This window comes from Ptychodera flava, chromosome 21, assembly GCF_041260155.1.
Source record: "Ptychodera flava strain L36383 chromosome 21, AS_Pfla_20210202, whole genome shotgun sequence".
Lineage (NCBI taxonomy): Eukaryota > Metazoa > Hemichordata > Enteropneusta > Ptychoderidae > Ptychodera > Ptychodera flava.
In genome coordinates this window covers 8,284,922-8,300,497 of record NC_091948.1, presented here as the reverse complement: position 1 = coordinate 8,300,497, position 15,576 = coordinate 8,284,922, and the positions used below count along the sequence as shown (strand labels likewise).

The 15,576-nt window shown below is 40.5% G+C and overlaps 1 protein-coding gene across 1 annotated transcript in view; it reads right to left on the bottom strand.

Annotated features, from left to right (window-relative positions):
- The window catches only part of LOC139121291 (nuclear receptor subfamily 2 group F member 1-A-like), a 31,610-nt gene extending 21,730 nt beyond the window's left edge, over window positions 1–9,880 (bottom strand). The window contains 1 exon segment of the mRNA XM_070686068.1: window positions 9,738–9,880. The gene's annotated coding sequence lies outside the window, so the exon portion shown is untranslated.
- Window positions 9,881–15,576: the final 5,696 nt, after the last annotated feature.

Here is a 15,576-nt window from a genome sequence, read left to right as displayed (position 1 = left end):
ATCACAGGTTATAGAAATTGTTAGTTTTAATTGGACCGCGGGCTAAGTCGTTAGCAGAAATATCCGCTACAAAGGTTTGTAGCCCAGGGCTAAAACACTAGCGTTGGCGCTTCGTCTTACCAGCTCCTGGCGAAACGAAAAACCACGCAGAATGATCAATCTAAATGAATGAATTAAAGCACTGACAAAGTCAGACACGAGATTCGGTAATAAGAATTTTCCTGTCGACGAAATTGCAGCGTCCTTTTGTTATCTGGAGATCAGGTAAACTTTGAGTGGATCGGTCAAAGTGGCTTTGATCTCTGTGTCGATATGTTTCTTCTTCTAATTAGCCAGGCTTCTAATGATGAGCTCTCCTCTCTGAGAGTTTACCGAAGCGGAGAACATGCACTTCACCTGTAGTTTACTTTCTGGTCCTTGCTCGCTGTTTTTTTTGTTAAATTCTCCACCAGGGTCGGTCTCTCTAAAGATTCTGTCGTCAGTGTGTGTGTGGTTTTAATTCTGATTGACTTAAGCGAAGAAGAGCAGCAAATGCTTTGGTAACCATCTTAAATATTTGTGCTCTTGTATACAATGTTACAAGTCACTTTCCACAGTCATGGATAGACAGTTAAGTCCATGAAATTAAAGTACATATATATATATATATATATATATATAATTATATATATATATATTATATATATATATATATATATATATATATATATATGTATGTAGTTATGTATGTATGTATGTATGTATGTATGTATGTATGTATGTATGTATGTATGTATGTATGTATGTATGTATGTATGTATGTATGTATGTATGTATTGTATAAATTGATGAGAAAAACCACACAACTGCATCTTATTGACATGGGTAATTTTTCCGAGTCCCATAATCTGAAGTGTAGAGACAATCAGATGTAGTTGTGTGATTTTTTCATAAGCATATAAATATATATATATATATATATATATATATATATATATATATATATATATATATATATATATATTTACATATATTATTGTTTTTCTGCTGTTCTATAACTCTGAGTCGTTTCTTGTTTATCAATGTTACACTGCGGAGATATTGCACCACAATGTCGTTTAAATCATAATCAGGGGGAAGCACGTTTTGGTCGTTGTATCTCTGTCTTTGACACCTCACCGTCCCATTCCTTTCCTTCAAAATTACTGTAATCACTCGTAAAATAGACTGATCCATTATTACAGAGCTTTACTTCACCAATGAAAAAATGTATATTACTCGTTAAACGTTTCGAAAAGAGTTGGTCTCATACTAAGTTACAAGTTCAGAAAAGAATTTCATTTAGCGCAATCACTCTCTGTATTTATTTATTTATTTATTTATTTATTTATTTATTTATTTATTTGTTTATTTATTTGTTAATTGCCTTGAACGACGCACATGACAACTGGCAACTATCCAAATGAATGAGTTCAGCCGAGACCGAGATTTATCCTGCATAACCTGTATTTGGTGCGTCTTGCGAAATTCGATATCTGCTTTACACGAAACCCCCAAAGGCTACGCGCTATACCTCTTTTGCCCCATCCAGCGATATCGTAATTGTCGCCGAGTCTTGCGGCGTACCAGGTTTTGGTTGACCGCAAAGTTAGAGTGATAGTTGACGAGTCAGCGGCGATCTCTCCGTCAATCAACTTCATCGGGAGTTATAGACTTTAATTGCTTTAGCTATTTCGAACATTTTCTTTATCGATCCCACCACAAAAACCGCTGGCGGCGATGGGAGCGCATGCTCGGTATCGCGGCATGGTTGGAGTCCCTGACTGGCGGCAGGTGCTCGGTGACGGCGCTTTCAGCAAAAGCGGAGTCTTGCCGAGTTTCAGGGTTATTTTTTCATCGGGAACACGGAATCGATAGCTACTGCATGCTATTTGCTGTTTTTAAGTTTTTTAGATACTTTGCCACAATTTTGAACGAAAATTTCGGGGGGGAGGGGACACGAGCGATGTATGTGGGGGAGAAGACGGATATACAGGGGTACCAAGATTAGACTTCAAGATAAAGCCCTATCATTCAAATAAAGTTCGTCTCACGCCATACCGGCATAGATCGGTTTCATGGATTGCCAAAGTTTTACTGGACTAGCAGAAATCGAGAATGGTCACAAATGAAAACACGTCTTTGATGACTTGTCGCTCGGCAAAGTATTGAAAAAAGACTTCAGGGCGCGTGTTGTCAACATTCAAATAAAGAAAATTGCAGATGTTTTGACGTTATGTCGGATAACCTCATTCTTGGGGGCAGTTGAACCTGAAATAACGAAAGGTTTCGGCGACAGCGTGATACAAAAAAGCTCGGGTCGATAATCGTCGACTCTAAACTGAGGCTATTAGTGCAAGATCCGAGGTATAATGATATTCAAATATGCAGATTACATTAATGAGCATTGTTTCGGTATTAAAATTCTATGCTAATGACCCTTAATCAATGTGGAATATTCATGTACCTCGGATCTTGCATTGTATAAACTGAGGTTGCTCACATTGACCTTGATTCTGCTCATTTTTGCATGCATTGTTTTCTGACACTGGGAGCAACTTGGAAGTAATTTCTTGTTCAAATCGATCAAGTCTCCCGGTACAATATTTATCTTTTGGAAATCGCTCAAATTACAGCGAAAACGAATTAAAACCCAATCGATGGTCCTACGCCAATCACCAGGAACCGGTGTTTTCATAGCAAGGGAGCTATCTATATTATTCATCATTTTTCATTCATTTTACAATACAAAAAACACCGCAATTTAAATCGGAAACAGTTTTGAGTTTGATATTAGGTGGGATATTTAACTACTTTGTCTACGGTACAATGGATTCATATGAAAAAGTCAAATCAAAACACCGACGTCTATACTATTTTGTCCGGTTATCAGGGTTTGGAAAAAAAGACTTCTTCGCTTTCAGGCTAGAATTCTTCTTGAGTACACTTGATTTGTATAATTGGGCAAGTTTTTCCATTGTGCGTAACAGGTCAAGCACATCGCTTACCCTAGGAAAAAAAACGGGAGGCACTGGAAAGGCCCACGCATCGATTACTTGTGCTTTAGTTGCCGTGGCATGAGCATTGGACGTGTACTACCACAACAGCTATGGTGTGAGCAATCCGTCTTGCTCGCCATCGTCATCGAACGGTCCCACAGACCAACGTTCACCGGTCACGTTCGTGAATCAACGCACGGTGACTGATAGATAGACCTGTCGCCACGGTGTTCATCACCAACGACGCCGATGTCTCCGGTAGAGCTGCCGTGGTCGTATCGGTCCACTATAACCCGGATCGAATTTTTATCTGATCTAATAATCTGCCGTGTTTTGATGATTATGTTTGATCGAGTCAAATTTGACTTCGTTTCAATAAACCGTTGACATTTCGTCTGCATCTCTGGCTCGTTTGTGTCTCTACTTTGTTTTTCAGGAAGCTCACCTGGTCTTCATTGGCTCAACCGAGGAATTTACCTGCATTGCAATTACTTCATGAAACACATGTACGTTGGCATTTGCCCGATAAAAAACACATACAAATCTCCACATTTGCGCAGAAATGGACATTTCTTGCACATGGTGCGCAGCTCGGATAGTTGGCGCTTTTTAAAATGCTTTTGCACGATTGATGTAGAAAACTATGTATGTATGTATGTATGTATGTATGTATGTATGTATGTATGTATGTATGTATGTATGCATGCATGCATGCATGCATGTATGTATGTATGTATGTATGTATGTATGTATGTATGTATGTATGTATGTATGTATGTATGTATGTATGTATGTATGTATGTATGTATGTATGTATGTATGTATGTATGTATGTATGTATGTATGTATGTATGTATGTATGTATGTATGTATGTATGTATGTATGTATGTATGTATGTATGTATGTATGTATGTATGTATGTATGTATGCATGTTTGTATGTATGTATGTATGTATGTATGTATGTATGTATGTATGTATGTATGTATGTATGTATGTATGTATGTATGTATGTATATGTGTATGATCACAGAATACACATGGAATGTGTATATTATTATTTATATTTAAAACACTTTACTTTTTCTGTTAAAATGAGATAAACCAATCCTCTTATGTGACATTAAAATCTTGTAATATAGGCACTGTTAAATTTCTTTTATCTATTTTATCTGCTAGGTTCAGTTAGAATGGTAACGGCAATTTTCCTCTCTGCATTCCATGATTGAAGTTTTTCCCTGGTCCACTCGTTTTCTCTAATTTATAGGTATACTGTGAATTACCTGACATGCAAGGCTCCATTCACTTCCCCGTAGCTTGTCGTCAGGTATTCCAAGAACTCTTTGACAAATGTTTATTTTGTTTTCTTCCCCCCGTCTTGAAGGCGAGTACACATTCCGTAAGACAGAAACGCCTCTTCAAACATACTAACAGCGGTTCCCGGGGATAACGTTTCACCGCGGCGAAATTTGTATAAGCGTTCCTTCTTTGGCTCAAGAAAAACACGGGGCTGTGAAAAGGCACCGCGCCGGCCACACGATCTCTGGCAACCTGTCGGCGAGGGATCACCCTGTCAAGTGCCGCTTAGGCACTTCACGGCTAATTCAATAATGCTAGGGTTTTGCATCAAGCTGAGTTACCTCCGTAATACGAGACAAGCAAAGGAAACAATACTATATCACCACGTCAAAAGAGGAAAGCCTCCTTGCACGAGTTTCTTTCTCTTTTGGCAACTTCTCGTTTTTCGTCGGTTTCGGCCGAAGCATTGAGGTACTACCTACGGTCTGTGCTTGTTCCACGGTAAACAACAAGATGGTATAACTTCCTACCAAAATGGCCACTATTCAACCCCGAAGTGAAGATCGTCAAAAACATGTACGTGTGTCTCCAGTAAACCGACCCACTTTAGTTAAACCTTGCCTCACCTAAAAGATCTTCTTGCGGACCGGGGCAAGGCTTAATTTGTTGAACGGTTACTGGAATCATAGACCCCTGAACAAACACAAGAAAGGTTCTTGACTGACCTAACTACTTTACATCGAGAAATCATGATATGGAAAACACTTTTGCATTCAAGCAAAAAAAAACCAGAAAAGCTTACGGCAGTAAGCTACTCACTCATCGTCGGTTCCCCAAGACATGTCCCCAGTACCATTACTAAAACACTATCTCGATTTGACTACTCGCAACATAGTAACTTTGCGGTGCGAACGTGTATCTTGAAAGACACCATTTCATATTAACAGCTTTGCTTCAATCAGACTCTGTCAAGTTGAATGTCAATTACGAATGCATCAGGGAACACAGATTCGACTAGTTCACTGAGAACTATTGCCGTGGCGCGGCCGTCACCAGATCTCAGATTTAATCTCTAAAGTAATACTTTTGCTTTCTTAGTTTATTACATTATTATATTCAAATAGTTATGGTGAAATCAATTCAATAAAATAAAATTAAATTAAACGAAATGTAACATTTTGAGAACTTCATGGCCAGGTGTAGTTTACTTGTTTCCAAAGATTCGCAAAGCTCAGTGAGTGCAAGAAAAATGTTCTCAGCTTTGAAGATTGGCAGTCTATTTGACAAATGTATCTAGCTAGCATCGACAGTACCCCCCCATCCGAGGGCAGGGAATGTCGGGATACCGTCAACAGATGCTAAACCAATCGAGTTGATTTTTTTTCCGGCATGCTATTGATTTTTGGAAGCCCTATCGAGACCCATTTAGAATTCGTCTCGATAACACGATGATGAAGCCGATAGCATTTGAAGTTAAAACACGCTTCAAAGAAGTGCAAAGCCAAAAAAGTGCACTTAGGAAGACAATGGGGTCCAGGGCATCGAATACTTGCCTCTTGCCGTCACAAAATCTTGGACAAAAACAAAATTTGCGCATGCGCTCATTTAAAAAAAATGGCTCATACTTTGATACACTTGTGAAATACGGACATTCTGAGAGTGCCAAGGAGATGTAACTTCCATGAAATGCATATATAATGCTAATTGATCACTTTTCTGTACAATTAAGTACATGCAAAGCATTCTCGGCTGTATAGTGTCGTTTACTGCAGCACATTTTAATAGTATCTAAATGTTGTACTGTGTGTCAACCAAGTATCTGTTTGAACTGTTTTCACGGCACAACTAGTGTAAATCGATGACAAGCCCCGAGCAAGACAAGCCTGGCGTACACCACTCAGGGATCACGTTTCGTTTTTCGCGCTACGATAAAGCGTCTTGAGGGCGCAAAACCCAGTGCTTTTATTAATATATAACATGGCATATATTTCATATTGATAGATGAATATTGCGCCCCACCTCCGCACTGCTGTCCTATGATCAACACATCTGCAGTCGGTACCTAACCCCGTCATTCGTTCTGGCGCGGAGTGCTAGGGCAGCGTGCCCCGCGGTCTTTCAAACACCATAATTTCACAATCACTCCGCACATAACTCATTATAACATGTTGACTTCTCAAAAAAGTGTTTGCGTAGAACAAATTAACTTCACCAAAGCAAATGGGATGGCGGGCATCTAACTCCGACACGTTCATATTTTACGACAACGGATCAAAAGAATAAAGTTGACAGTGTACGACATTATATTAACGCAAACATTTTACAGGAAAAAATCGTCGTCCTATTTTGCTTCCTCGATAAAAGGTTATAGTGCAATGCGTTGTGATGGCTATCACCGCAGCCGCCAAAACCAGTCACGCGAAAACTTCAACGGTGATTTTGACTGGTTTCTCGCTGTGTTTCAGTCTAAAATTACAGCTACTGCGACGCGTTCAACGTTCTTTAATTTCTGTACTTTTCGTCATTTTATAAGTGGAAAGAATGACTTTTTTTATCACAGCATAGATGACCCTATGGCTGATTGTGTACATTTGGTAGACTCTGATTCGCCCTTATTCACTTGGTTTTTTTTTCTTATCTCGCCTGTTATCTCTTGTCATTGTGCTGCGGTTCGTCGGGACGTGCCCTGGGTTCCTAATTAAGTCAGGCATATGTGGGTCCACTACTTTGCATTGTTTCCCCCATATCTGCCCGCAATGACAATAAAGAGCAGGTTAATACTCTAACAATTATCAAAAGGGCTTTGTGCACAGGTCGAGCAATTTAACATGTACGTGGTGACCGGTTTCCATAGTAATTAGCCCCTGGTAGTCAACTTAACAAAACGAATAAACAAATGTTTAACATAAACAAGAATATAATCCGCGTGGATTACGATAACTGACATGTGATATGTGTATGTATATCTATTATGAAAAAAGATATTTGGACAATGTGTCGTCTGTCTCCGCATTCAGAGAATTGAAATTTGCATAGATATTTCACTATCATCGCCTTTCCATTCATCAAATTTATCACGTACGTGACATATTGCCAGAGCCTTTTCTGCTGGTTTTCACGAGAATTTTGAAAGTGTCTCAAAGTATTTCGTATGAAAGCTGACAGGATTCCGGTGTCAAAACTGTTGGGAAGTTGAACAATTCGAAAATGGGGTTGATTTAGTGTACAAAATTAACAAATTGTGTTGGCGGGAAAAGTGTTGATTAAACTAGCCCGACATGTCGTCACAGAGCGAAATTCCAAACGAAATGAACTGTAATTTATGTGTAGCTGACTGGACAAGTTGTTGGTGCGAAAGACGTTTTGAGACTGGTCACTAAGTTAAAATGAGGCCGATTTAGGGAACAAAAATAACATGTATGTTGCGGGAAAGTATAACCGAGAACGGACCGACACGTGTGTCGTCAAGGAGCGAAATTCCAAGCGAAATGTTACTGTAATTATGTATAGCCGACTTGAAAATAATATGAATATTTCTACAGAGACCATCATGCAACCTGTACAGCTATACGCACACACCAGACTGTGTCTTGGAAGAGAGTGTCGACTGGTCTTAATCATGGAAGCCTCCGAATTTTAAGGTTCTCCCGCCTTTTTAAACTTAACCCTGGATTTGCAGCTGTAACCTAATACTAACCTGGCTATAATGTTAACCGCAAGAATTTGGCAAGCAAGGAGAAGGAGGGAACGAAGGATAGTCGGATCTAGACGAATGAAAAACAGCCATACAGACCAGTCAAAAAGTCTAATTTTAAGACGATTTCGGCGGCAAGGTCCTTGGTTGTGAATAGTTCTTAACCCGCATTTTTCGTGTTCCAAAATCTACCATGCCGTCAAATTAATACCCCACCATTGAAAACCGCATGTGGAAGCTATCCGTCGTGAACAAAGTCAAATACTTCAGCAACTAACACCAGTCAAAAGTTCACCTTGCGAGGCCACTCAGACATAACACCAGGGCTCGCATGGGGACTCCAGACTTTTTGTGTCCGCATTCGACCTCTTTAAACCGTTCTAAACTTTTGTGGGGGATGGTCCTATTCGTCTTGCATAACAAGAGACAAGGGACGTAAAATTCCAAAGCGAGAAAGAAAGGCGTCCCGGCACAGGACTCGGTGACTCATAAGTTTCGACTGAACGACCTCTGATTGGCTCGACTTTTTCAGAGATGGTACTGTGACCGTTGCAAAATGGAGGCCGGCTGGACGCGGTACGGGACGGGTCGGGATAACAAAATAGGCCGAGAATGTCAATTCCGCGCGGATTGATCGGTGTTTATACCGCTGGTTCCATATCCGATAGGTATCGGTCGCCGTCAGCTTGCGATCAGTTACAATCAGCCAGGCTTCATCGAAAGAGTAGCACCAAGCTGGTAGAAAAGTTTGCAGACAGGGAAGCAATGGAGAAAAACTTCCGCCTAAGAATGTTGCTCCACTAACGGTTGTTTCGGCTGTCCAACCTCCAGAAGATAGTCCCAGACGGTTGGGCGTTTGCAGTATACTGTCTGTCCCCTTTGACATTGTCCCACTTTGCCCGAGAACTTGACAGTGAGGTAATTCTACCACTTTGGATTGGTCGGTTTGAAAAACACCACAACCATTATCAGTAACTCACAAACACAAAATGCACAGAGCTACCACTTAAAAGTTGACACCAATATCCCAAAGGGTTATTTTTGTTTTCTCTAGACGAGATCGGGGCTCAAGGTCGTCACACGCCGAAGGTCGGTAACGTTTTGCGGCGGAAACGGAGCGTCGCCCAAATTTTGGACAGTCTACACACCATGAAATAGACAAGTATGCTCAAAGCAATTCTGGCAGACAGTGGCAGTGTGGCGGCAGCGTGGACCAGCGCTGAGATCTGACGTCAAACCATTTTTGTATTAAGTACGCCCAGTTCGGGCGAATGGTATAATCGTGCTTGAGAAAATATCAGTGGTGTAAAGTGATTCCATGTGTGTTCATAAAAACTGGGTGAACGCTAGCTCTTTCGTCGGAGCTTAACATACCCTATTTTATCCCTAAACTTATCGACTTAGCACCGCGCAATAATCATACCTCTACATACGACAATAACAGACACACAAATGGCACATATATCATAAAACAGGGCATGATTCCAGACACTTTCTTCTGGTGTAAAAAAGTGGTGGAACGGACACATTACACTAATGGGGCAGTAGTCAGGCGTGCTCTGCTGGTAAAAAATCTAAGGGTAAACATTTTCAAGGGCTGAAACCCGACATTTGACACTAGATGCCCTACTAAAGCTATTGTCATATTTTATCGCGTGATTTCAGATAAGGTTCGATATTGGTCCCAAGTTTTTTTTTGTACATCGAATAGACAGACTAACCCTCACCTTGGAAAGAGATCTGGCGTAACAGTGGAGTCACGGCTCTGGCGCAGTCGCCCTTGCTGTACGGTGTCCTTCGATTCCACACTGGTATCTTCCACCAGCTCGCGTATACCAAACACAGTCGGTAGAAAGTTGAGACCCAAATCAGAGACAAGACTTGCCTGACGACATGAGGCACGACCCCTGCGCTGGCCCCGGATATTCAAGTCTCGTGGAAAGCTGGTTGCACTGGAGTGGTAGACAGGGGCGGCGGGAAACAGACCGTATGTGTTAACTGCTAGCTATTAATGTACACAGCTAGCACGACCTTCGACCTCCACTCATCAATACTTACCCTTATTAACAAGCTGAGCGTGCCCTCACTGTAAGGACACACAGCCAAGCTGAAAAATACCACCAGCCAAACCCCTCAACTTAGCCTTTAAAATCGACATTCCCGAACCAACAAACACATATTGCTTTCCAGTGACCTGTTACTAATGAAAACGGTTTATTTTGGGATATTTGTTATCAAAATGGCTAAAATCGTGGGCATGGGGAGTCGCATCCCTCTGAAGGCAGACAGTGAAATGGAAACTGACTGAGTGTATCTCTATCCACCTCACACAATAGCGTAATATATGTAGGTCCTATTTTCAGACACAATGCGAAACAAACGGCAATAAGCTTTCGGAACTGCGGGTAGGTGTTCGTTTGATACTGATGAACCGCAGGCGCGTTCAACAGGCTGGATGCGACGGAAAGTGAAACGGGTCGTCGAATCAATAAAATAGACTGGCCCCGGGGGTGACCCGCATGAAGGGCCAGTGAGCAGAGTTCGCGCCCTCCATAATTGGGGAGAATTTCAAAGGTGAATAAAGGCAAAATGGTACGCTGATGTGTGCCTTTCCGTAATCGCGGAAACGACGAATCCGGCATTGATCATGTCGCTCTCATCTAGAAAACAGCCTCGGGCGCTGTGGTCGGGTAAAAATAATAATATTGGTAGGGAGTGAATCCGTTACAAAATCGCCAACAGACATCTTGTTACCACGGGGCTATCAGTCTGCGATCACTGAATATGTTGTGTTTGAAAAAAGGGAGTTGTGCACCGGTTGAACTATTCCACCGCTATCAGATATAAACACGGTGGTGGGCTGATTGTGTGGCGGTTAGCGGGGCTATTACAGCAATGGACGGGAAGATTAACCCAGCACAAACCCAATTGTGTGACGACTGAGCGGTAAATACGTTTCTTTGTCGGGGTCGGTCGAATCCAATCAAACAGCTTCCATCTCATAGCACGTTCCATTTCGTCAGCCCCATGCAAGCAGAGAGGAAAATCCACTGGAAACAATCGTAACTTGAATTTCCTGTAATCGACACCTGAATTTTATTTGCGCTGAAAGCATTGCTGGTTTCACCTGCGGCGAAATTTTACCGCGTTTTGGAAATGAAATATTACCATGGTTGAACCAGCGGTGTGTACTTCGTGCATAAATGCTCCGTTGTTCGGCATTTTTTCATAATGCTCTCAAACAGACCTGATGACCCCGACTATCAATACAATTCTTCCACTAAACTGCCCCGTCGCCACTCACTTAAAATTATCATTTTCTCCTTTACCCTCTTGTTTTGTATTTTTACAGAAACACAGGTTTTACAGATGCTTTCGACACTGCCACTGACAAGTTTGTTTAAATATGAATTTAATCAGGGCGTTGAAGTTGAAAGTTTCTGCCCTTTTAAGTTATTATTCTAATCATTTTCTACATGTACCCATGCAATATGAATATTAATTTAGCGTCGTCGTCATCATCACCATCATCATCATCATCATCCTTATTATCATCATCATCCTCATTATCATCATCATATCATCAATACCATCATCATCATCATCGTCATCACTGTCTTTTTCATTGCTCCATAAAGGTTTATATATATATATATATATATATATATATATATATATATATATATATATATATATATATATATATATATATATATATATATATATATATATATATATATATATATATATAAGCAGAACGACCTCTTGGCCTTCAAGTCATTTCATTCACAGATGTTTCCTCTCGACCCGTGGTTTTTCGATTTTTCGATCGCCCAAGCTCCAGACACATTTCTAACTTTGAAACATGAACTTCATGCTATTAGAAACCTTACGAGACGAGAGTGATATCCCAGGGCTATGTTTCCGTTACAGAACCAAACTTCCAAATGATTTTTTTATTTGTGTGAACAAGCTTCCTGTCTGGTGCCGACCACATGATCAGATTTCTCTCCTATTGTTTTTGTTCATGGACAATTTGCCGCATAAAGTGAAATCTCACGAAATCTAGTCGCGACGAGTTTCGATGGCAACGATGTGAGGCAATGAATACTGTCTTCCTTTGAGAGCCGTGACGTCACGCGTAATCGTCACATAGGCTCAAAAAACACCTATTAGGCGTCATATACCATTACAAACATCCTGTCTTATCTTGTTTGTCTTTTAATGTTATTTGTTGATATGCCAAAGCTACTGTCACGCCGCCATGGCCCAAAAACCTTGTCTATACAGTGCGATTTGGTAATAATGTGACCTCTTAATAATCTGACTTGCTTTAGTTCTTCTTGACTGGTTCGGTGAGAGTTATTTGATACCTATTTTCTCTGAGTTGATGCATGTTTTCTCTTCATACAACTCTCAAAATAATCTAGACTTTTACACACAAAAGGACAGTAAAGTCGTTTGTTTTCAAACAACTGAAAATCTCTGCTGAAAATCTTTTTTTTTTTTTTTTTGCAAGTTCCATGCGCATAGTCACTGGCACTCACCACGTCCCACGCAGTCGTCTCACATCGGAATGTCGAAATCTGTTTCGAATTTGAGCGCCGAGACCAACCACTCATATTTCATGGGTATGGAAGCATTGAGATTATATTTGAAGAGCCCATCCCTATAAGATGTAGTGTGCAGTTACCAACTTCTGTCAATCATTGGTCAGTCGTGGCATTTAACCAACGCATCCAGGGTTTATTTTTGTATAACACTGTTTTGCAAGCATTATGGGTAACACAGTTTAACCACTTAAGATGTGTGCAAGTGTGATAACCCCATTCATTCAGAGTCGCAGACACCGTATATCTTTTTGACCGAAACTGAAAACAAATGTCCCCGGTAAAAACAGAAACAGCGTCTAGAAGAATTCGTGTATCTACGACCTGATTTCGCACTGTCACATGCATGTAAACGGCACAGCTGTTTGACACAAAATCGCAACTCCTGATATTTGGTGAAGAAGTCGGGTAAATTTCTCGTCGTCCCTCAACGGTCAACGCTACCCACAAGTCCCTCTGCTTCAAGCGATAACCCACTTCTTGTACATTTCCATCAGCACTGAACTCTGGCAAGTTACGCCTATCCATGGGGAACTTCAAACATAGGACCACTTACATGCATGTTAATGACTTTCAATGACTATTTGCGCTGTATCAACGATGCGCATTGCATTGCTAGTCAAATTCAACAACGTTACACGGTGAAGCAAAACCTAGAATCCTACAAAAAAAAAAACCAAGGGAATTCACAGCAACCGTTTGTGGTTTGAGATATCAGGTCTTTTTTACACAAACTGTTACTAAGAGCTTGTTCCGATTAGCCTAGTGCAAAGCTTTAAAAATACATCCCAACCACAATCAAATCAGTTTTCGGCGAGGAAATATTCAACCCGCTAATTCACGCAGTAAGGGTCCTTGCTGATTGCTAAAAGCACTCAACGAGACTGATCCTATGTAAAGTGGTCGGGTAATTTGCTTGCATTATCAATATCCCAATCCCCGCTTCAGTAAAAAATGAAACAAGATAAGAAGGTAAGAGGGAGAATTTGATTTCAGAGGCTCTGCGCTTGAATTTCATGCTCTCGGCTCCGGTGCGTGCCTAACAAGGGGTCGAAAAATTTAATTTTTTAATTACGTTGCCCGAAAACGAAGGAGCTGCCCCGAGTGGTTTCGCTTTTCCAAGTCAATTGTCAGCACTATGCATTCAATTAGTTTTAATTCGGGAAATGTTTTTCTTTTGATCTCGAAAGAAAAAAAAAGTGAATACTAAGAGTGAGGAAGTTATCTCTATTAAACTTTGTTCCGGGATACACTTCAAATTAGTCGCAAATTCGACTTTTTCTACGTAACGGAAAATCATCCCCTGCCTTTCCCTCTCTCCCATCCCTACTCTCTCATATGAAACACATACACTATGGTTCACGTAAATGCCTAGTTTTGACAATATTTCTTGTGTTCACATGTATGTATGTATGTATGTATGTATGTATGTATGTATGTATGTATGTATGTATGTATGTATGTATGTATGTATGTATGTATTGTATGTATGTATGTATGTAATGTATGTATGTATGTATGTATGTATGTATGTATGTATGTATGTATGTATGTATGTATGTATGTATGTATGTATGTATGTATGTATGTAATGTGTATAACACATATTTATAGACAGACAGACAGACAGACAGACAGACAGACAGACGGACAGACAGACTATAAGCTATACTTAGGAAACTCTTTTTAAGAAACAATAACGGCAATCAATGTTTGTCCCTTTTACACTTTTAACACAATATAAGATTCGGTTCAACAGAAAAGTGTTAACCGTGGTGTCATAAGTGCGATGTCAAGTATTCGACCCTCCACGTGTCGATTTCTGACTTGTAGGTGTTGGCGCCGAGGCCGACCCGTTCCCCGGGGTCAATCCCTGCAAAATTTAAAGCGTAGTTGAGTTTGTAAGGTCAATGGGTTTGCGTTGACCCTTGCCAAAGTTGTATCAAAATGCAAAACAGTCATGACTTGGAAATTACCGCCTCGGCTTTGTAGGGCTCAGTCGAGATATCGCTGACGTAGCCGAGATTGTATGACCTGTACATTCAGTAAAATATGACCCTCTGGATGTATATTTCAGAGTCCATTTTTTTGCGGTAACCGTTGGAAACCATCAAAATCGCAATTTGATCGTTTACACTTTTCAAAAGCAGAGCAAATATCGTCTAGACTCAATTCATTGAGCAAACACATCAACAAAATTAAAAGCAATATTTAATAGAGTGTACAAGCAAACTACATCGCATGCAATCTATAAAGGGTCACGCTCAACGACTTTCTTGAAGTGTAATAGTAATAAAGGTTACACGTTGAACACGGAAAAAGTAGGCTGCCTTTTATTACATTGGACGGATGTATTCCATGAAAGTCAAGAGACTTAACATCTCTCTGATGTGCAATGTATTGTTGAAAGATTGACACCTTAAAATTGATTGGCAGTACATATGTTACCAGCAATTCTGTGTCACAAAATCATACATGAGGCTCAGAAGTTTTGGTGTCCCGCTTCTACCTTCTAAAAAACGATCATGTTCAGGGTCAAACGAACTTGCAGCTCAATTCTGAGGGGTTTTTTCCTCTCTGCAGTTGATTTCGTCGATCCCGTGTCAGAAAGAACCCGTTTCCTCTTGTCGCTTTTCTTATTTTAGTCTTTTTATCATTATTATCGACTTGACGATACAGCGGGACAAGCTTATCTCCGCCAGCTAGGCGTTTTTTACATCAAAAAATTTCCCGCGCAAAGTCGCCAATCGTTCGCTTTGAAGCGTTATTGACAGAAGGAAGGTAATCGCGCCTTCAGCTAAGCGCGCTCACGCTTCACAGTGTGGTTAGTGCGGTTTCGCTAACGCGAAGGTTGCATTTAATTTTTCATCGTGTTATTATGGCACATTGTAATTCAATTTGTTCAGTGCATATCAAACACAGGTCGTACATAAAAGCAATGAAAATTTATCGCTAG